Consider the following 24,703-nt stretch of genomic DNA (forward strand, 5'->3'; position numbering starts at 1 on the left):
TAATCCAATAGATTAATACTTGGATGGAGTGAAATTGACATTACAGATTACAGACATGTCAACAGAGTTTTAAGACAGAGCAAAGGATGGAATTCAAGAAGGGTTTGGGCACATCACATAACAAAACAGGGTTCAGTAACTGAACTGCTTTCAAGCTGCTTTCACATTTTGCTCCCAGTTTAGCTACAAGTTTCCCTCGTGGAGCACTTCCAGAAGACCTGTTTGTTGAGTATTCATCCAAATTTGTTTTTCTAGGGAGGCCAGATGACACTGTGTCAAACCAAGGGCTATCTTACACATTCCACTGAACTTTCCCATCCCTTCCCTTATCAAAAAGTGTCTGATCACCTGGGGAAGCAGGTTTTTACACAGGACCTCAAAATCAGCTTTAATTGTGCAACTTGAATTTGCTGGTATATGATTGAATGATACCAGAAAATAGTGACAATCTGGAAGCACCCATGGTTTCTGCCATCTCCTTATCCTCAGTCCATACACATCCTGGGAAGTCTGTGCAAGTGTATGATTATGAATGCATGGAACAAAGAGTGAACCATAAAATCATATTGATTAACCTTAACATCTTCAAGCCAAATGAAATTCCATATACAGAACAGAAGCATGCATTTGCAGAGATATTTTATTCAGAAGTGCAGTGATAAAATGCAGCACTGGAATAACAATTATTCTAAGTATGCTACAGAGCAATGCAAATTCTTGCTGCAGGATCAGATTGATTCTCCATTCCACAGAAGATGGTTCTTCCTTTCTGATGCAGGGCAGAGCCCAGTTGAAGGAGATTTTTAATATATATATAACTAGCCCAGTAGAAGAAGCAAGAACAATTATTCTATCTATTCTTCAGCACAATGCTGAATCAGCCCATCAAGACACATTTGACTTCCAACGGCATAACTTCTAAATATGGAAAATACTATTAAAAAGGAAGTTTAAAGGGAAAGTTAAGAAAGCCATAAAATCTATGAAAATCTATGAAAAGATTGTGGGCTATTCAAAACTAAAATAATAGAAGCTCAGTTAAAACGTGTACCACATTTTTAACATGACATCATGACTTCTGCTAACTTTCTGCTTCAAAGGGGGTGTTCAGACTAACTCCTCCATGCGTTGAAAACAGGGATGAGTAGATAATGCTAGCTAGCACACTCCCCCCCCATTTGCATGCCAGGCATACCTCCACACACACACACACACACACACGCCACACGCCCATTAATTTGGCAGTAAACTGAAGGTGTTGTAGGTACATGGGGCTCCTCCACTTTAGGAGGAATCCTCAATCACCATAATCAGGTACCTACTCAGCCATCTACATTGTTGCAATGAGGGATACTATTTAGGTTTGTGGTAACATTCAAAGGAGCAAACAATAGAGCCCAGGGCGATATACAGCAAATATAAACTGCTCAACACTTGTGGGGTTTCTTTTTTATATACTGTATATCTTATAAGCAGCAGAGGTAAGCTGTCCTTGAAATAAATTGTATCTGGTCCGAAACACAAAGGACAGTCTTTGCCAAACTGGTGCCCTCCAGATGTTGGACTACAACTCCTGCCAGCCTGAGCCAACCTGATGATAGGAGTTGCATATGGAGAGCAACAGGTTGGTGAAGACTCCTCTTAGAAATAGCACCCTGGAAGCAATTCCAAACAAAACTCCTGTGCAGATATGGCCCAAGGTCTAAATTTTAAAACTGCCTTTCATATTACTGTAGTAGTAATCCTTTTCAAAAAGTCTTCAAAACCAAAATGTTGATTTTGTGATGAAATAATTTTTAATCATGAGGATGAAACTTGCAAGATTATAGTCACTTTTATATGAATAGAACTTACAGCCTTATGCATGCTTATGATTTTACTCCCAGAGTAAATATGCATAGGACTACCATCTAAGTATCACAGAAAATCTTTATTACTGTGCAGATTTTAAAAACTGCATACTGGTAGGGTAATAGAAAGACGTGCTTTAGATGCCACAAGTACTTGTGTGATCCCATCCTGCCTACATATACGTACACACACCAAAGCAGGTCCTTGTTATGCACTGAACATCACATCTGGTATTTCTTGTCTTAGGGAGTCCCTGTCTTACAGTATGTGCACATGCATTCTGGTGATAACCATGGAGCCCTTTGAACAGGGCCCATTAAATCCTGAGATAGGACTGAGATTAAGAGAAACACACTGCTGTATTTAAAAGTAAGTATTTGACCATTAAGCAAGATACATCTTACAACATAACCTTTGCTTAACCCCTTTAATTTAAATTAAACCTTAAAATTTAAGATGTCATTTCATAGAGGATCAATGCATGCATGCCCACACATGCACACGTGTGGTAAAACTAGCAAAGGCCTTGTGTTTTCAAATGTTTTCAAGTTTCAAATCTTTGCCAAAGGCTTATGCTCCCAAGGCAAGATTAATGATACACAGGGATGATTCACAGCCAAGTTACAATGGCAAAAAGTAACAATGAAGTGTTTCATAACTACTGCTTTGTAATGTAAGGAATTATTGCTATTTTCTGTGAAAGGGATGTCTGACACAGCTATCAGCCAGCCATTAATATCAGCACATGCTAAATCACTTTCAGATTAAATACTACAATCATTTCATGTGGTGTTAACTAAAGCTAGCATGAATGCATCCTGTGAAGTTCCCCTATGAAATGTCTCCTTTGATTCTAGGTTATCTATCTTTGTGAAACATTAAAATCTTCATTCCTTTGAGGAATGTCTTATAGCCCTGGTCCTGATGTCCTCTCTACAGTCACTAAACATTTTTTAAATTTCCTCCCCTCCCCGCCTTTCCCATCCTGTCTTTTTACCAGATTAAACACCCTTCTCTTTCCTGATGAGTAATTTTTCTCTCTGTGGGAAGCAGGTCTGCAGACTGGCTGGCTGGCTCAGTGCAGCAGAGAAGAGAGAAAAAAATATCTATTACACCCACTAATATTTCAACAGAGTCCTGCATCCTAAAATAATAATAATGGTGCAGCTATTCAATGGCCCAGCTAACATGTAGCACTCTTAGCATTGTGTAGGTGAATGGAAAATTCTGAGAGAGACTGTGGTGTGTGCTCTCTTCTTCCCTGCTGGCAGTGTTTAGTTTCACTTTCACAAAATCCTGGCTTGTTCTATACAAATCAGATATCATGGTTTATAAGAAACTGGTTAGTTTCAAGATAAGCCAACTTCAAGACACAGGATATAAAGCTAGCTTGTTAAACTAACCAAAATTTGATAAAAGCCGTGACATTTGATTTGTATGCAGTAAACCAGGATTTTGTGAAAGTGAAACCAAATGCTGCCTAAATCCTCTTCCCGTGCTGCTGGAGGAAAGGGAAAGAGGAGTGTTTGCAACCCAAGTCTCTGGCTAGTTCCAACTTGTACACATAGCACTAAACCAAACTTACAAAAGCTGGTGCCCTCCAGATGCTTTGGACCTCAACTCCCATCATTCCTGACTAAGGGCCATGCTGGCTGGGGTTGACTGGAGTTGCAGCCTAAAATATCTGGAAGGTACCAGGTTTGGGAAGACTGTGCTAAATCATGGTTTAGCATTATATGCTAACATGCTCTGTGTTTGAGAAACCATATCCCTATCAACCCACCAACAAATCAAGCATGAATAAAAGTTAACAAAATTTTAAAAAGGGGTTATAAAATGGGTGTGCAAATCCAGATTGTCTAAAAACAAATCTGATATTGTAACATTGCATAATCTCCTCCTCACTATGGTTATAAGTAGGAGTTCCCTCTCCCTTTATGTTGTATTGTTTCACCCTCCATTTCAGTTTTAATGTCATGATTGGTGATACATAATCACCAGCATTTTTGGTAGCCACAGTTAGACCAAACCACAGTAGCAATGTAATGGTTCGAAACTGGTTTTGCTGGTCAAGGAAGTTATATGGAAACCACTTTATTACTGTTAATGAATGCCATGCAGAAAAAGATCCAGACTGGATTAACCAGAACAGGCAATCATGAAATGTTGAATGTCTTTAAGTTTCCTTTAACACAAAGTACAACACTACACCAAATGAACATACCAATGATTATGAGAAAAGAAGGCAATTGGCATGTCTGAGCACATTGAAACGCCCAGGTTTTACTTATATAGCATCAGTCTCACTACTGTGACTAACTCACACCATCAGATAGCAGCCTGACCATTTTAACATGAGAATGGCTCTATATAACACTAACTGAGGAAGAAAGAGAAAGACTAACTTTAGTAAAGCATGAAAGCAATCAAATAGCTGCCCTTTGGATGTGTATGGACTCCAACTTCCAACAGCCCCAGCCAGCACATCCAATGGTTCCCCATCCCCAGCATGTAGTCAACATACATAGAATAAAAGCTGATAATCCAGCAGAATATAAGTGGAGACTTAATCATCCAGTTCTGGATTCTTCCCCAACCTGGTGCCCTCTACATGTTTTGGACTACAACACCCATTATCCCTGACCATTCGCCATGTTGGCTGGGGCTCATGGGAGCTGCATTCCAGCAACATCTGAAGGGCTGCAGGTTCTCCACTTCTGCTATAAGTGAACATCTGCAGCTTGGAATAAAAGAAGGCAAGATTTTATTTCTTTTTTCCTGATGAAGGCTACATGCTGAAATACTTTGGGTGAATTAGAATTGTAAATGAATTCAATTCTGAGCATCAGTTTGAGGCACTATCTGCTTTTTGACCTGGGTCAGCTCCTACAAGTTGCATAGGAAAGCTAGATGTAAGGGTATCAGTGGCTACTAGCCATGATGGCTGTGCTCTGCCACCATAGTTAGATGCAGTATTCTTCTGAAAACCAGTTGCCAGAAGCAGAGCTTGGAAAAGTTAGTTTTTTTAAACTACAACTCCCATCAGCCCCAGCCAGCATGGCCACTGGATTGGGCTGATGGGAGTTGTAGTTCAAAAAAGTAATTTTTCCAAGCTCTGGCCAGAAGCCACAGGAGGGGAGAGTGTTCTTGCACTGCTTGTGGGCTTCCTATGGGCTTCTGGTGGGCCAGTGGCCTAATGCAGCAGGTTCTTCTTTTGTTCTAAAGGTTCCAGCACTTGTCCTGCTGCCCCTACTACAGTTTTGTGACTTACATAGTGATTCACTACATCTGCAGTATAGATCTTTCACAAAACATGTCAATACAAAACACATAGAAAGTTTTAATATATTGACCATTCCTAAATCATAAAAGATAATGAGATTTCAGACTTTTTAAAAACAAACTGATAGACCAGTTGGCTAAATACATTTATAAAAAGCCAACATAGATTATTTTTCAAAGTCTGATTCAACGGCGTCTTGATTTTCCTATAGTGTTCAAATTATCTCTTGGTTTTTGAGAACAGCCTGACAACAGCAGTTAAGTGCAAAAGTATACAGCTAATTCACTATCGCATAGCAGAACTATCAGGTTTACACCTTCCAGGTTGAGATGCAGTTTGAATTATTCATCTGGCTCTCCCCTTGATCCTGAAAAAGGTCAAGCTTTTCATACAATTTACTTTATTGATGTACTTTCTACATACAAAAGCAGGACTATGCATTATTAATCACTGCCCTTCATATGTCTGATAACATCAATTAAATCTGGGTTTCCTCCCTTGTTTTAAGCTTTAAACAATAAAAGCTGGTCCTTAGCAATAAAATTATACAGCCACTTAAAAGAAAAGCTGTAGAGAACTTTATCATATAGACCCTTTACCAAGTGTTTTCCTAACACTAAAAACATATTCACATAATGTTAAGCACACATAGCCAAGCTGTACATTTTCTGTCCTAACAGCCTTGTCTCAAACATGCAACAAAATGGTTTTCAAAACACACTGTCAGGTACATAATGGGGAAACCATGCCAGTTGACTCAACAGACAAGCAGAAATGTGCTCCAATTCATTTACACCAACAGATGGTTCCTTAAAGATCTCAACTAGCAAATCTACAAACACTAATTGGTTTAGGAGTGATTCTTGTCCCTAACATCAAAGAATGAAAACTTGGCAAAATCAATCAAACTTAAAGGCCAAAGCTTTAAATTTGGTAATGTGTTATCATTAGCCATTTAAATATCCAGTTTCCTCACTAATCAGTTTGTGTGTAACTGCTATTAAAGGTGAGAGTAATGAAACAGCATCCCTTTGCATCTTGCTTGAGTGTTCTCACATAGCTTAACAGAGAGCTGAAGAGGTATATTAACTGTTTCACTTGTACCAGAGCATTTTATTCATAGTGAAAGGGCACAGCAGACACACAGAGTATTAATATGAAGAAAATGCTTTTCTGCTTCATTAACAAGAAAGCAAAAGGAACAAACACAAGCTGTGTGTCTGCGAGTGTTATGGTGCCTTCAAGTCGATTATGACTTACGGCAACCCTATGAATCAGTGACCTCCAGTAGCATCTGTTGTAAACCACCCTGTTCAGATCTTGTAAGTTCACGTCTGTGGCTTCCTATATGGAATCAATCCATCTCTTCATTGGCCTTCCTCTTTTTCTACTCCCTTCTGTTTTTCCCAGCATTATTGTCTTTTCTAGTGAATCATGTCTTCTCATTATGTGTCCAAAGTATGATAACCTCAGTTTCATCATTTTAGTGTCTAGTGATAGTTCTGATTTAATTTGTTCTAACACCCATTTATTTGTCTTTTTCGCAGTCCATGGTATACACAAAACTCTCCTCCAGGACCACATTTCAAAGGAATTGATTTTTCTCTTATCCACTTTTTTCGCAGTCCAACTTTCACATCCATGCATAGAGATCAGGAATCCATGGTCTTAATGATCCTGACTTTGGTGTTCAGTGATTCCTCTTTGCATTTGAGGATCATTTCTAGTTCTCTCATAGCTGCCCTCCTAGCCTTCTTCTGATTTCTTGACTATTGTCTCCATTTTGGTTAATAACTGTGCCAAGGTATTGATAATCCTTGACAAGTTCAATGTCCTCATTATCAACTTTGAGGTTACATAAATCTTCTGTTGTCATTACGGTAATCTTGATGTTGAATCTGTCATCCTTGCATCTCTTTTGTAGAGTTCTTCAGTGTATTGCTTCCATCTTCCTTTTATTTCATCTAGGTCAGTTAGTGTGCTCCCCTGTTGATTATTCAACTTCCCTACTCTTGGTTTAAATTTCCCTTTCATTTCTCTAATCTTTTGGAATAGGGCTATTGTTCTTCCCTTTTCATTGTCCTCTTCTATTTCTATACAATAACTATTATAATAGTTCTCTTTGTCCCTACGTACTAGTTGCTATATTGTTGCATTTAGGGTTCTGACCGTGTTTCTATCTCTTTTTGCTTTTGCTTTCCTTCTCTCTTTAACTATTTGAAGAGTTTCTTCAGTCATCCATTGAGGTCTTTCTCTCTTTTTAACTAGAGGTATTATCTTTTTGCATTCTTACCTGATACTGTCTCTGACTTCACTCCATAGTTCTCCTGGTTCTCTGTCAAGTAAGTTTAAAGGGCAAGGCAGCAGGGAGCTCAGTAGCATTGGACAGGCTCCAACATTGGGCCCGCATTGTGCAGAGCTCTCCACTGCCTTGCCCCTGCCCCTCTCAGCAACCAGCAGTGTTGGGAAACTGGGAGAAAAATGCAGCTCCACCGGCAGCTACTGCACTTACAGATGGTCTTTCCTGAGTTGTCAACAGGTAGTAATTTATTGCCACTATCTGCTTCACCCAATGAAAATATAAATTTCCTTTCAAAAGCACATATGTTAAAAGTCCAATACCTGAAGACATTCAACATCTCATACTGCACAATCTCTATCTATTGCAAAGAGTATGGAGGTAAAAAGCAAGTCATTAAAAAGAAGGTGACCTTTATGCTAGAGTGGATTCCATTAAAGCTGTTTTCACAAGATGGGGAAACCTTTAAGTTGCCAGAGGATGAATGTTCAGAGTTTGATTGAAAGTAAATTTGTTCATTTAAAGCAATGTGTCAGTGACAGAAATCCACAGGAAATCCAAGCCCTTCATTTCGACAACATGCTCAGAGATAAGAAAAGATATGCACAATAAAAACAACCCCACTGCCTTTTCACAATACAATTATTTTCTTCCACACCTAGATGATTTTAGAATTCAAGAGAAAAACGTACATGCAGATATATTTTGTTATAAAATAAGAGGAAAGCAAAATACTGTAGGGCTTCATGAAAGGCTGTTAATCAGATTATTTTACTATTTTTAACTTATTTTTATCTAAATCTTTATAAAGGCTTTCAAAAGTAGTCTAGTATCTCATTCTTGTTTTAAGGCTTATCTTGTTACTCTGCATAACATATTGCAATTCAATTACTGCATGTCTAAGTCACACTTTTAAAGCTAGTCAAAGATTTTAAATTACCTGATATAGTTTATGAACTTAATCCTCACCTGCATTACAAAAGCAAGAGCCCTTTGCCTCAGAAATCTGTCTCCAGATCAGATTATACTTGCCTTCCTTTCCTTAGAACATTGCAAGCTACAATGACCTTGAGAAATGTAATTTCCCTAGGATACCCTAAAGTTCATACTCAGAAACCCTAGGGAAATCAGATTTCTCAGGATCCCTGGGATGCTGCCATTACAATATTCAATGTGCCCAGAAGAGACTGCAAGGTAATTGGAGAAGGAAATGCACTGGAGGCTTTTGAAACCTGTCATGTTCCTGCTGATATTCACTGGGAGACCAACAGGATCTGAATGTCAGCATTGATACTGGGTGGGTTGGTGGGAAGAAGAGCTTAGGGGGCAATCCACACTCTGGCTGCTGACCAGTAGGGCTTTAGAGAGCAGGTAGGCCACCACTGCATCTGCAGCCTTACTGTGCAAAGCAGCTGGGGTGAAAGGGTGGGGTCATGACAGCAGTGGGACTAGGTTGGGATTCAGCAAATCCTAGGCCTTTCCCCACCCTGCCTCAAAAATGTCTCGTTTTAGGTGCTCTCGCTGGCTGCAACAGTGGGGATCCTGCAGATAGAAGGAGAAGCTTCAGAAGAGCTGGGCAGAGGGACACCTCCACCCAACCCAACCCCTCCTATCAGCCTGGATTGCTCTGCCATTGCAAAGCTCAGTCCCAAAAACCATGGAGTTCATCATTATTAGCATACCTTTCAAAGCAGAGTTATTCTGAAAAAAGGATTGTAAGCGTTGGTCTAACAGACTGAAGGGAAAAGTAAAAGACAATTGGACAAATTCTTACAATTTCTTAAAATCTATTGCTGTTTGAGTGTTGCCTTTGTTTTACCTGGCATTTTATGTTTTATTTTGCTAAATGCAGTATTTAACTTCACTTCTTGTCATGTTGTTGTCATTTAAAAAAAGTTTTTAAAATGTTTTTAGTCAGTCTCCTTGGGCTGAGAAGAAAAGGCAGGATATAAATGTTTTTTAAAAATAAACAAATATGTAAATCTCCTGAATATTTTTCGTAACATGGGACACTGATTTTCAGTGTGTTATATTGGGCTAGCATATAGCCTACCACAGAACTGTGACTACTTTACTGTAGGGACAAACTGCAGTTGAATGCACCAATGGCAAGCCCTGGGGGGAAAAGTAGGGGGTGATTTCCCCAAAGATATGGTCTGCCCACATGTATCTGCAGAGGTCAAGGATAGGAGATGGTTGACACATTTGTGTTTGGGCAGAGATGGTGGGCATGTTCTTCCTCCCCCCTGTAGGTAGGGCATTTGTGAATGGGACTATAGGGTTTAAAGGCAAAGTCCTGCCAGACTACACTAGTATTATGTAGCAGGTTATAAATCTAAATTTCAAAAATAGGCATGAGGAAGGGTCATTAAACAACAAGTGAAGGCAAACCAGAATAAAAAGAGAGAGAAAAGCCTCATCATAAACTTCCTGAGAGGAATTTGTCATGTCTCTACCAATTCTATTAAATAATTCCATTTAGTGGAGCACTAATATAAGGTAATCAATCATTCTTCTTATCAACCATCATTCTTTGCCATCATGTAGCATTTGAACGATTATTTATCCTTCCAAAATCCTTGAAGAAAGGGGGGGGGAGCAGGAGGGAGGACAGACAGATCTGAGTGGAACTGAGTGTCACTTGCGTCAGTAGGTCAATTTTGCATATTAAAAAAGTAGAAATAGCATAACATTGACCATTCTAATGCACAAAAGGGAAATGGATGACATGTTATGTCAACACATGAGATGGTGGGAGAGAGTAAGGCCATGCTGAGGAGCCCTCACCTTTGCATCTGTGCATGCAGCACAAATGTTTGTAGGGACATGGCCTTTGAGCACAGCTGTACATGTAAAGCCACACACACAGAGCAGACATTCATGCTGTGCGTGCATGCCAGGGAGAAGGACTACTCCACAAACAGAACATGGTTGTGTAACTACAGCCCACTCTCCTCTCACATGATGATTTAACTCGTTAATGTATAGGGATAGTGTGTCAAATTAACCATTCTAGTTAAACATGTTTAATATATGCAGTAGGATAAGCTATCAAAACAAGAATATTAAAACAAAGGGGTTTCAGTCTCAAGCTATAAAGCTGAAAGAAATTCCACAGAGTAACTTTGTCAGTCTATTTGCAGCAAGAACACAATAATTATCCCCTGCAATGTTATCAAGGACAACTATGGTGCAATTAGCACTGAGCTATTTTACCATTTCCTATGAGATGTAATAAGATTAAGATAAAACCAAGTAGCTTCCAAGCTACCTGATGCTGCCTGACAGTTACTTGTCCAGGATTTTTATATGCTTTACAATGTCAATTTGCTCTGGACTTCAGGCTGCAAGATGTGACCACGCCAGACCAAGATGTGACAAACACTGTTATCTTTTCGGCGCTAGGTCAAGACTTTCCTCTTCTCCCAGGCATTTTGGCATGTGTTTTTAAATTGTTTTAAATTTTTAAATTGTGTTTTAATTTGTTTTTAAAAGATGTGTTTTAAATTTGTATATTTGTTTTAATGTTTTTAGTTACTGTAAACCGCCCAGAGAGCTTCGGCTATGGGGCAGTATATAAATAAATAAATAGGGCGTCTGTGTTAGGATAGGATTTTAAAAGTCTGTTATGCCACATCAACATTACTCACTAGAAATTCAAACTTGGCTGAGTTCAGCCTTCCCCAACCTGGTGCCTTCCAGATGTTTTGGACTATAACTTACATCAACCCCAGCCAGCACAGTCAAACAGCAATGCATGGGTAACTGCTAGGTGGGGAAAACTCCCGCTGGGAGGAAGGGCAGGATATAAATCAAATAATAAATAAAATAAATAAAATATCCAAAGAGGGTAGGCCACACTTGCCAAGGGGGTCTGGGTTAGGACTGAGCTAGAAGGCTCAGTGGACCATTGAAGCCAGACAGCTAAGGGATTAGGTGTCAAGCAATTCTCCCTTAAATGGTCCTGAGTTTTTATGTTCTTGGTAAGTTAATCAGTTTAATAAATGCTGTGGCTTGCTTAGTTTGTGCCTGTCTCTTTTTTGCTATCCACACTGAGCTCCTTCAAAATTATTTGAAGCTGACAGCATCTACCAGCTGGCGTAGCCAACACAACCCTTTAAGTCTGCAATGTTTCCTTAATCATGTTTAGGGAATTTCTCACATTTCTCACCTTTCAAATCTTTCTAACACAAAGTTTGTGTTTACTTTATCTGACTTCTTCCATAAACATTGAAAAGTTTGTCTCAATTTGCCATTCTAATTCTGCATTGTATAAGGAGTTCACAAGTACAGAGAAAAGAAACATTCATTTCCAGGGTTGCTTTTTAAGTGAGATGTGGATTTACATGAAGTTTTATCCTCTGAGTTGTGAGTTGTGCAGTGGAAGTTCTTTAAGACTTAGTGTTTCAGGGCTATGCTTCGAGATGTAGCAGGTCAGCTGGTTTAAACATATCACAGAAGTGTCTTATTTTATTATAATTTTTGAGGTTTAAAATCTGTATGTCTACCTTGGATACAAATAGTATAAGTAGTAATTCAAAAATAAAATGACATTGAGAAAAAAAGACAGGCTGTTCTTTAGTAAAGCCGGATGCAATCAAATGCTTTAAAGCAGGGGTGATGAACTTGTGACCTTCCAGATGTTACTGGCCTCCAATTCCCATATTCCTTGACGACTGGCCATACTGGCTGGGGCTGATGGGAGTTGGAGTCCAAAAAATATCCAAAGGGCCACAGGTTCTCCACCTTTGCTTCACTTCCCATTTCTGGCAGTAGTTCCACAACCTAGCACAGCATCTTTAGGCCAGGAGCAATCAGACTGAATTGCGCAAGGATGGTTTAAGCCACTGTAGTTTAAAATAGCAAAATTTCAAGTAAAAGCAATTGGCTTTTATTTTTACTCAAACAGTTGTTAATAGTTTCCTTTTAGAGGCTGGAATCATCCAGAGAAGGGTATGAACAGTACACACACACTGGGATTTGCTTTCCCAGATGGAGCACCCAACACTCCAGTGCTCTGAAGGTGTCTAGTCTATTCTCTGCTTCATCAGATGAAGAATGTGAAAGATGTACCTGTTCCAGGTGCAGCAATAAATCTAGGAGAATGCCAAGCCAAACAAGATTAAATGAATGACTGAAAAAGGCTCAACACGATAATAAGAAGCTGTCTTATTCCAAGTCAGACCATTGATCCATCAAGCTCAATATTTCTACGGTGACCAGCAGCAGCTTATGAGGTCTCTGGAGATGCTAGGGATTCAATCTGCAACATTCGGCATGCAACGTATGGGCTATACCTCTTCTCCTAGCATCAGTTACAGTTGACCAGGCTCACAGGCCCTGTTGCTCTCTTTTAAGTCTTTTTTTTTTACACAAATCCAGATTGCACCCCAGATTTGGGATACAATGCAATGGGCACCTGGCTCCTTCTTACTGCAGTCCCCCCACTACCTAAAAAAGTCACTACTGAAGAGTTTAAGCACTTTTTAAGAGAAGCTTCTACTACAGCTCAAAAGACTGCAGTCAGAAGAGAAAAATGGGAAAGCTAAGATATCATAGCTGTTGGACACGAGTCTCTTTGGATCCAAGTCCAAAGCTACTAATATAGTCCTGTCTACGACTTGTATTAGAAAAACAATTTATATAATATCAATGTACCACTCAGTTTACTTTGTTTGCATATCCTATCTTTGCTCCAAGGAACTCATGGTGAGTACTTGGTCCTCCTTTCCTCCTTTCAGCTAGGTTAGGCTTACAGTTGGTGATTGCCCAAAGGTCACCAAGTGCACTTCAAGGCCACATGAGGATATGAACTCAGTCCTTGTCTGACACACTACACCACCCTGGCTCTCAGTTTAGAAGGACTATCTTCAGGAAAACCTTCTACATACATGAGATTGCCTTATATTGAGTCAGACCATTCGTCTATCTCACAAAGTACCATCTACACCAGGGGTAGCTAATATAATGCCTTCTGGATATTGCTGGACTCCAGCTCTCACACCACTGGCCCCAGCCAGCATGGTTAATGTCAGAGATTATGTGAGCTGATGTCCAACAGTATCTGGAAGAACCACAGCTCAGTGGCAAAGCTTCTGTTTTATATGCAGAAGGTCCCTGGTTCAATCTCTGGCATCTACAAGTAGGGCAGGGAGAAAACACCACCTGAAATTCTGGACAGCGTCTGCCAGTCAGTATAGAAAAAACTGAGTGAGATGGACCAATGGCCTAACTTGGAATAAGGCGGTTTCCGATGTTCCACGTTGGTTTTCACTGGTCTATGGACCGACAGAGTACCATAAGCAAAAGAAACAGTCCCCCGCACCAGGGAGCTTGCACAGCCCCGCAATTAGTTTGCTTTGGCATGAAAGAAAAAGAACATCTGCTGGAGTCTGAGTACCATTCATGCAGCAGTGTAAAAAGAGTACAATCTTCCTTAATATTAGGAATCACCTGGACCATTCATATTAAATTTTGCTCTTAGACTTAAGTAGCTAATTGGCACTAGGTCTGTAACCAGAGTCTTAACATAATGCAAAATAGGAAATGCCTGTAAAAAGCTGAATATTTACTTCTGACAAGAGAACACCCACCCATTGTTCCGACAGCTCAAGGACACTCTATTACAGGGACAGCACTTCAAACACAACTGTCAGTTCAGTTGTGTAATTGCAAGTGATGCAGGTTTACAATCTATTTTTCCCGTCTGTTCAGGATTTCAGTAATTCCACACATGCCAGTATTTCAGACATGTTTCATGGATGGTTCTTTCAAAACACTGAAAAGGAGGTCTTTATTATTTTTACTGCTTATCTCTAGTTAAAAGAAGGATATTTATAAAAAGATTAGGCACCAGACATCTTGACCTGAAGTCCGTGACAGCTTGCCCAGTCTAGGCCGAACAACTACATCATCCTTGCCCAAGCAGCAGACTGGATGCAAAAGTAGAAAGTAAAAAGAAGTCAACACCTTTTCTTACTTCCCTGTAGGAACATAGGAAGCGGCATTATACTGAATCAGACCATTGGTCCATCTAGCTCAGTGCTGTCTGCAATGATTGGCAGCAGCTGTCCAGGGTTTTAGGTAGGAGTTTCCTCAGCCCTACTTGGAGATGCTGGGGATTGAACTTAGGCCATTCTGAATGCAAGGCAGATGCTCTACCACTGAGCTACGGCCCTTCCCCATGCGAGCTTTGTACAAGTTACACCTTTGTTCGGCCTCCAGCTCTGACTTGAGAGAACAGGGAGGGAGCCAGAGATGGATGGATGGATGGATGGATGGATGGATGGATGGATGGATGGATGGATGGATGGATGGATGGATGGATGGATGGATGGATGGATGGATGGATGGATGGATGGATGGATGGATGGATTCATTCATTCATTCATTCATTCATATACTGCCCCATTGCCAAAGCTCTCTGGGCGGTTTACAGCAATTAAAAACAATAAAAACAAATACACAAATTTTAAAACACAAAAACACAATTTAAAAACAAGATGTCACTAATGAGGGCATAAAACACACACAAACTACATAACTGGAGGACCAATTCAAATGTGTACTCTTTGATATGGCACAGTCCAGACACATGACTGCACCACCTCAGATCTCACATGGCTGCTAGTTTCCTAACATACCACGTGAAAATTATGCTCCATATTACAATTTCATAGAAAAAGCATGTGTGTGGGGTTTTTTCTTCTTCTTGTATTTGGGTTTTTTTATGTAACAAAAATTAAATATCACTTGATAGTAAGTAGGAGGACCTCTATGTGGTTTACAAAAAATAAAGCAAACATAAAAATTAGCAATAAAAGACTGAGTTAAAAACAGGAATTTTAAAAATAAAAAAAGTTAAAATCTATAATGAGATAAAAAAAGATTAAAACACTTGTCTACTTCTATATGTCTGAACAAAAATATTTTTAACAGGCACCAAACAGAGTACAGTGAAGGCGCCTGCCTGATGTCAATAGGCCGAGAGTTCTAAAGTGTAGGTGCTACCATGCTAAAAGATTTAATATAAAGCATCAGATCTGGGAGTCAAATGCCGCCCTCCTGGCCTCCCTATTCAATCCTTGGATTCTCTCCAGGCCACATTTCCTTGGTGAGTGACACCCTTCACCAGCCCTGCTCTGCATCCTTCTCAAGTGCTTTTGCCTGGCTGGAATATATCCTTGAACTGTGATAGAGATGTGTGCATAGAAATCTCTGACTTTTGCATGGCTGGAACACACCCTACTGTACAAACGTAAGAGACACATCTATTACTCTACCCACTTTTTGCCTCTGGTCTAACCCACAACTGGCATGTTGACTCCAGAAGGTTAATCAGGAAGGAATGAGGCACTCGGTAACATGTACCTCTGAGCATATGGTGAGTGGTGGCAACACCTGCAATCAGCCCAAATAACAGAAACAGGACAGGTGCTGTGCTGATATTGTTTTACCAGGGAGGAAGCAACAACATTAGGACAGTTCAGATAGTTCAGATAGTCACTTTAAATGTTTGATTTACTTTGCAATTTTAGTGAAGTTTCCTATAGTAAATCATTTTCTTTTGCTTCTGTTTCTGTGAATATGTGATGTACAGCAACACTCTGCAAAATTTACACTAAAAAAACTTCAAAAACAATTGTTGAATAACAGCACTGACTGTACTGCAAAATAGTCTCCAATGGACATGAAGAGTGATAAAACAGTGGGAGGTGAAATATATTCTAGCAATTTCTAGGTGTGCTCTATATTTTTAACTGACCATGCACACCTTTCCTTAAGCAGAGTGGTTGAAACATAGCAGGCTGAACACATGCATCTTGGGCAGGCCAAGTTTTTTTTCCAGCAGCTAGAACCATTGCTTAAGTAGCAACATATTGTAATGAGTCTGATTTCACATCAAACTGCAGTTTCAGATTCAACTGTTAATGCACCCAAAATAGAAATAGAACAGAATCTCCAGCTTGAAACACAAAAGGCTGTCTTCCCCATCATATGACGCTGACCAATAAAAAAGCTTTGAAATTAATAAAAATAAAATTGACACAGATTTCTAGGATGAATAATGAGTGAAATATAATTTTCTCGGTTGGATTCTCTGTAGAAACAGTAGTAAAATAGAAAAGAAGAACAACAAACATACAAAAATATAATTCTACATCTTTGGAGATGGCAGGTGTTGCCACCACTCACCATATGCTCAGAGGCACATGTTACCAAATTCTTCCAAGCTACACAGGAACTGGATTGGACTGTGAAAGACCAACCCAAATTGTGTTTGCATTTTGACAAATTTGTACGACAGTACAATATCTCAGAGAGATTAGGTCTTCTGCTCCCCTGGTGCATTCACTATAGCTGCCCAATTTCCCTGCTTTTTAAAGTTTGAAAGTAACTGTTGGCTATAATTACGTTCTTAAACTGCAAGGGTTTGGGCCTATTAGTGAATCTATAATGCACTGGATCACTCCTCACAGTTATCAGTAAAGTTTATCATTTCACGACCAACCTACACCCAAGTCTTCAAGGTGAATTTTGAAAATCCCAGTCTATTTAACCACTTATATCCAGGACCTGTCCATTATTAAATTATCTCTTGATCTAGCTGATTCAACAGCTGTGCATGTGTGTTTACTTCTCAGATATGGAAGACACTTATTCACACAATTATAATACAGAACAGGGCTTATGTCAGCACTTGAATTAACCCTTTAGCAGACTGATATGTAGCAACAGATAGTGCTACTATTCAGAAGAAACTGGAAACTAAAACATGACTTTTGTTTATGCCAAGTGCTGGAGACAGATATCCAATATCTACAGTACATTCTTTGATATGTATTGGTACCCTCAACTGTTTACAGTAATACATAATCCTTGCAAATTGTACATGTACACATACCAATAAGCAGGTTTTCCATGTGGACAGGGAGGAACTGTGTGAAAAGATTAAGACCATCCAGAGAATTAAAAAGAAACACCTTCCCCTAAAGATTCATATCATCACTTTAACATATGGCACTGCAAAAACCAAGAACTGGCACTTTAGTATTATGTCTATGAAGTCAGGAACTCTCTGTGTGCACATTCACACATGCATGTAGCATTTTACTGTGAGATAGTCATCTCTACTGCTGATGCAGGCTTCCGTTGTATGGCGTAACTCACTTCAAAACGTGACTGCTTATGTGTTGGGAAAAGACTGATGTTACTGTATTTGCTAGCTGGAAGGTTCATGCCTTTTGGATTTGACCCATCTAAGGACTTTGCAGAAACAAACAGTACAAGATGAACAAGTGTACTGGGACTATAGGAAATAGTGACACCCCCCCACCTGCCAAAAACACACCCATAAAAACCAGTATATAGAAGAACAAAAACTGGTACAAAATAAAATATTTCTGTGTGATAAGTTCAATTCAGATGTATTAATGTTCTCAAAATAGCAGGCTCCAGCAGACTATATTCCTCCATAACTTTCCCAGCACTCAACCCCTGACTTCATCAGAAAACACTTTGCTCAACAGCATCATCAAATCTCTACAACACCTATGTGAGGAATGTGTGATGTAGGGAGCAGGAGAGAGATGGAATGCAGACTAAAAAGGAAACCCTAAAACTGTGCTCAGCCTCCTACTTACTGATAGAAAATTTGCCAATATTTTTAGTAGCAAAGTTTAAAGCCCAACATTATCCAAATATTCTCAAATAGCTTTTGTTAAAGCCACAAGAACACAGAACACAATCAAAATAACTGCCATGCTAGTCTGTGGCCAGATTAAAACTATGATCTTGCATGGAATTCATGCATAAAAGTTTTCCTCTGCTGCTGCAACTTAGAGCTGATAAAGGTTGGGAAATATCTGCACTACAGCTTCTCCAGATCTTACAACCTACAACACTGTTAGTAACTATGTACAATAGCCCTCTTCAGAAGTTATATTAATGTGTAGGACGAGTACCTAAGTGGAGTAATGTTGAGCAGGCACATCCCTGGCTCCACATGTGCTGACTAGCCCCACCCCAGGGATCCCTGCATACAGCATGGATGTCTGCAGGGAGGGAACTTTTAAATGCACAGCCATATGATGAAGGCTCCCTCCCTGCAGATGCTTGCCCTGCCCCTGCAGACACAAGTTGTTACATATGACATTAGAATGTGGCTACTTAGTAGGGCTCTGCTACTGCTCATGTGTTGGTCTAATGCACTTCTGAATAGGGTGTATGCACACTTGGGTGCACCTGAATAGGGTGCACACTTGGGCACACCTGTTTTTATCAGGTTCAGAGAGGCAGAGAGGGGTACCGTACCCAGAGCTCCCATTTCTTCCTCTCCTCTCCCAAAGACCTCCAGACCCATTGCTTGATCACAGATTCACAAATTGAAAATTGTCATTGTATGACAACTAACACAGTGGGCACATGTAGATCATACCATTTGAGTTACTAAATGTATTCCAGTTTGAATATGGACCCTAACTGTGGAGGATAAATCTTTAAAAATAACCATTTAACTATTCAGAAATACAATGGCATTAAAGTATTTAGACAGAAAAACAGTCAGTTTTGGAATTTTGTGAATTAATGATCCAACCTTGATTCTAGCCAAGATGAACCTGAGAATTCGCAAGTGGAAAGGACTCTTAAATGTTTAGACTTTCCTGAATGATGGTTTGTTTTTATTTTTTTAAAAAAAACCCTGATAGTGAGTAAACAACCATATAACACTGGGTACTTGCAAAAGCAAAGATTTGTTCTACAAAAATGTCCCAGTAAAAAAATAAAAATGAAGTGAGATAGTGCAGAAGGAAGGAGATTGCGAATAAAATGTTTCATTATCTGACCTCAGGAGTGAAAAGGCATTGCAACTGTACACTGTTAAATAAATTGGTCCTTGCTGAAGGAACAATATTTCTAGCATTTGAATCCTGCCGTTCTTTCCTGGATTTCAAAGAGACAAACATAAAAGTTATTTTCTTCCAATAACTCAGTGGGTTATGTTAGGTCAAAAGACAAGAGCCTAGACATAACCTAGTACAGGAGCTCCACAATGTTTGACAAAGCCAGAAATTGCAGTTGCTAGACCTGGTTGGGCCCTACACACAACCATGGAGCACTGCGCATCTCTGCTTCACAATGGCCAACAAAGCCTCTGCCTCTTTTCCTCGGGTGGGGGTGGAGAAGAAGACTGCCATGCTCACCAGACAGTGGCAGCACATGTGACATGGTGACTGTGGAGCAAAAATATGGAAGACAGAGCTTAGATGAGTTACTTAATGAATTCTGTGGCTGAGCAGGAATTTAAAAATGAGAAGTTTACTGTTTAGAATCCACCACACTATTCTAGAGTACAGTAAAATACTCTCATTGCGCTGGACCTGATGAATTCCCAAACTAAAACTGGTCCATAAAGTAACTACGTGGGATAACCTGTTGATGGTCAAAATAATTTTTCAGTGACACAGAAAAGGGCATTCCTGGTACAGGTGTTGTGACTCTGGAATGCCCTCCTGTTCCAACAGATTGGTGTCAATTCTTTTCCGTTTTTGGCAGCAATAAAATACTTATTTACCCAAGCATCTATGCCTGCTGCTATGAAGTTTATTGTGTTGAACTGTTATTTTATATTTACGTGGTGTTTTATAGTTGGCTATGTATATTATTGGCAATCCATTGTAACCCACTCTGGCATCATTTTGTAAGATGAAGAAAGGGAGAAAATTATTTTAAATAAATAAGGAAATATTAAGAGGGGCAGGCTACTCAGAGCATATATCTCTTTTGAGGCAACTTCACCAGCTTCCAGTTTGTTTCTGGGCACATCAAAATGCGACTTCTGATCATTAAAGCCCTAAAAACCTGACTGCAACCAAGATACCCCAAGGACTGGCTTCTCCCATACAAACTTATTTGCAAAATCAGATAACCTACAACTGCGGTGTGCTGCTGTGTGGAAAAGGGTGTTTTGTGTTCAGTAGCAGCAGGGAGGTCATGATCTCCTGTCCCAGAAAGACTTGTCCTGAGAGGATAGCTTTTAGGCAACAAGTGCAAAGGGAGGACCACAAAAGATACAGGGCAGTACTCAAAGCTCCCTGTATCACAAGAGACTTGCACTAGCAGAACAAAACTTTCCCCTCCTCTCCTCTCTCCTGCAGCCTCCTCCATGCCCTCAAAATCAGCTCCAGAGAGTTGGGAGAAACAAATTTAATTAATAAATAAGTAGCAACAAATGTCATTGCAAAACAGCAGCCAAAGAACATGGATTGGTTTTATCGGTTCAGGTCTGGATTAAAAGTAATTCATTTGCAGTTCTCTTTGGAGCTGAGCAACGGTCATATAAGTGATAATGACACAATTCTGAATACACCCAGGCTTTTGGCCCAAAAGGCAAACTCACAATCTTCTTTTGCCTAGGGTTCATTCCCCCACCCACATTTAAACTCACCATATGGTAAAGGCTGAAATGGAAGCCAATCAAACTAGTCCAGCTATTGAAAATATTTTGATTCATTCTGATGAGGGAAAATTAAAAAGTCTGCTATTTTGCAGTTTTCTTAAAGGAGATCCATGGCCTTGAAAAATTTTTTCCTCTCAGAGCTTACTGTAATTGGGTTCCCCATGCTCTAGCTGCTCTTGCAAAGTGTCTAGTCATGCAAGAGGCAGTGTAGATGGGAAGAGGAGACTTGGAAAGATATGTCAAGAGTATTCTCAGCAAAACTGAAATCTTAAAGTTAAAGCATATTAAGGGTAAAAATAAATGTGAACATGTGAAAGACAAAGTTATGGGGCAGCAGAAAAAATTCAGGAACAGCAGGTAATTGGATAACAACATACAGCTAAAGGGAAAGATAACAGGGAGAAAGAAGTAAAAAAAGCACAAGTATCAGACTGTGAAAGCTAAGCTGGAATTTACCCGGCTTCTTAAATTTTCATGTGTATAAGAATCTTTATTCTAGAGGAAGGAGGCAGCAATCAAACATGCCATCCCCTACCCAACATAAGGAACAACATAGTCTTAGAAGAAATTACCATGTGCCTTTTCCTTTTCTTTTTCCTTTTTCAGTAGCTTTCTTTCATAAGGTTGTCAATACAAAGATAGCATTATCTTTATACACGAAAAACTGGAGTACTCACTGGAGTTTTGTTTCTTTCTTTCTTTCAGGAAAGTACTTGGAGTTAACACTTGTGATGTCAGCAGTTATTTTAGACCAATTACTGGAATCAGATCTTTCCAGACAGGATATATTTACAACAGTGTCTATAGTGCCTTACAATAAACTGATGGATGATTCATGCTATTTTTCGAACACATCAGAAGTAATCTGGAGCCACAGTGACAGCCGAACTAGACATAATTCTGCACAATTTGCCACTTTACACAGGACTAAGGAGTTGAAATATTTTTTGATTAAAAAATGTTTTGTGAAGTTTTTCACTACAGCTTCTTCTGGTAGACTAGTTTCTTAAGACTTCGAATGACAATCCTGCAAAGAACAGCCAACTTCGTGTGCAGAATGCCATTTGTCTTAAAAAACCAACCAACCAATATTTCTCTTACTAATTTTCAGGTAAGATCAGATACATCAGCATATTATTGCCACTGTATTAGATTCTGCATGACTATTTTAATGTATAGTTGGCTGTTTGGAGAGGGTGGGCACGGTGCTGGATGCTCTCAAATTGTGAACACTACCACACGATCCACAGCATGCATACTTGGCCGCTGAAAAAGTAACCATTATTTGCATCATATTTCAGATAATGGTTTGAAGGAGCCCACCCAACACAAATCAAGGGAAGGGTCTTACTTTACGTACAAAAGGTCCCAGGTCCAGTCCCTGATACCGGCAGAATGGACTGCGAATTGAATATGAAACCCTGGAGAACTACTGTCAGGCATTACTGAGACCAACAGACCAATGATCTGACTGTATAAGGCACCTTCCAATGATCTCAAGGAACAGCTCATCACTTGATGACTGTAATGCTACAAAGAGATTCCAGTCATGGGAACCCATCCCCATTTTTTGATATATTGAAACATGCCTCTCTGAATGCTCAATATATGTGTATCAGATATTATTTTGTTTATATATACGCTTCTCAATTCCAAAAAGTTTTTCAAGAAACAACTCCAAATGCTTATATAACATGGCCATCACCAAAGAGTTGTAATCAGGACCAATGTTAAACCTGAATGATCACAAATCTCTTGTGACAAAGCCTTACACTCTTGTTTTTTCCTGCTCTCCTTGAGCAGGAAAAATCAATTCTTCAAAGACTCACACTGCATTATTGATGTGAATATGGCAAACAATGTCCATAATCCCATTAACTGACCTCTAAAAGAAATGTTAGCAAGTATGTGATATTTAATGACGAGAGAGTGAGCTCCTGCAATGCCCTTCTTTAAACTTATGCCTAGTTAGACAGCTCAAGGCTTATCCTGGCACATGGCCTATTAAAACAGCTGTCAGTCAGGTGCTCATGTATTATTCAGGAACTTCACAGGCTTTGTGGGCCAAAACCTCTCTTGTCTCTTCTTGCATGCATTATCTAGTCAACTATTCAAGTCATTCAGCATTCAGGTTACTATGCAACATGAGTTCCAAAAAAAGAACAGAAAAGAAAAAAAGAAGAACGATTTCCTCCAGTTTAAAGATGTATGATTGTTCGTACAAGATTAGATCATCTTAATCCAGCTACCATTTTCAGGAATCTAGCTAGTTCTGAGGTAGCACTTGTCAGTGAGAAGTGTCCAATTTGACACCTATACATCCATTTTCACCTGCCTCCCCATCCTGACCAATTAGTCAGATGCCAAACCATGCTTGCCCAAATTCTATTGATGCAGCACTACTAGGAGCCCCTGTGAACCTCCCAAGCAATTTTCTGTGTAAGACCACTGTTAATGAAGGAGAGACTTCTCAATACATATACTAGGTGACCTAGGTTTTTCATTCACATTCCAGAATATTTCGTGCCCTCTGCAAAATAAAAATAAAAATCTCTCAATCGCAAGTGAATTATCAGGATTTACAATACAGAAAAAGATTGGCCCTTCTACTAGTTAAGTTGTAGATACATTTTGCTGTCAACAGCATAGCAACAGGGTCGAGGGCAACTTCCAGTACTCTGGAGATGTCTGAATGATGAGCTGGCCACAATTGTTAATATCTTCCTAGATATACTATCATAATCCTTCTACCTCCAACAGTAAAATGCAAATCCATACATTGTTCAGTGTGTGTGTGTGTGTGTGTGTGTGTGAGCCCCATTGTATTCTTTGCTTTTTAAATAAAAGGCTGAGTTGGCATTTTTACCATCAGCTACCTGCCCTCAAGTCTGCCTGCAGCATCTCCTGAACCCTCCCTCTGAAGGAAAAAGCCTGGATTTTGACCAATGTAATGAACTGTCAAGGGGTCAGAAGATGATCCAAGGATTCCTGAAGTACTGCATCTTTAGGATGAATTTTAATTGTTCTAAGCTACTTTGGGAAAATCTTAGATAAAATGCGGGTTATAAATATAATAAGAGAGGTAGAGAGAAGGTTGGTAGAGAGAAGGTGGTGCTAAAATGTTCACACAATGAATTGTATCTGTCCCTGAGAACTATTTTTTAAAAATTAAAGAAATGGAAGGTATTTCATTTACAACTGAAAACAGGAGGCATGCATGCTATAAAACCGAAGACAACCTTGTTTAGCTTGGCCATATCCCAACCTAAGCTTTTTGGCTTTAAGAAAAAAAATCTATACAATTTCCCTACCGCTTCCACCCCCCACAGTTTTTTTTTTAAAGAATACTTGGCTAGTTAGTTTTATGAACAGCTCTGCCAAACTAGAATAAACAAGTCTGAAAAACATTCCCACAAAGTTTTTTTTGCATAAACACACACACAAAAGGGGGGGGTGAGAGAGAGAATCAAACCAATGGGGACTGGAATATATACAACTGAGTAATCCAGGGAGCTGCACACTCACAGGGCAACTGCTGTGCATGTATTACTTGGGATAAATTTTCCATTTCCACATGCTCTTTACTACTATGTAGTATTTCAATGGACACATATTCTATTTCCTAATGAGCAAATCCTACACTAACACAGACTCTGCAATTTAAAAAAGAAGAAATAATAAAGGTTTCTACCAATCAAAAGCCACCTTTTGGATTCCCATCAGCAAAAATGAACATTACGGCTAGCAAGACTTCCTTTGGTTTTGCAGTCTATGTGGTAAGTGCTAATGTACTGTACTATAATAATGGATC

General features: G+C 39.5%; 1 protein-coding gene and 1 long non-coding RNA gene across 2 annotated transcripts in view; one reads left to right on the forward strand and one right to left on the reverse strand.

The window, feature by feature from the left end:
- Positions 1–24,097, forward strand: part of LOC133389329 (uncharacterized) — a 118,666-nt gene extending 94,569 nt beyond the window's left edge. The window contains exons 3-4 of the long non-coding RNA XR_009764066.1: positions 21,598–22,003; positions 22,194–24,097. This is a non-coding gene — a long non-coding RNA (uncharacterized LOC133389329). The remainder of the gene's footprint in view (positions 1–21,597; positions 22,004–22,193) is intronic.
- Positions 1–24,703, reverse strand: part of SPSB4 (splA/ryanodine receptor domain and SOCS box containing 4) — a 95,087-nt gene that overhangs the window by 9,785 nt on the left and 60,599 nt on the right. The gene's annotated exons all lie outside the window — the stretch shown is intronic.

Source organism: Rhineura floridana, chromosome 7, assembly GCF_030035675.1.
Source record: "Rhineura floridana isolate rRhiFlo1 chromosome 7, rRhiFlo1.hap2, whole genome shotgun sequence".
Taxonomy (NCBI): Eukaryota; Metazoa; Chordata; class Lepidosauria; order Squamata; family Rhineuridae; genus Rhineura; species Rhineura floridana.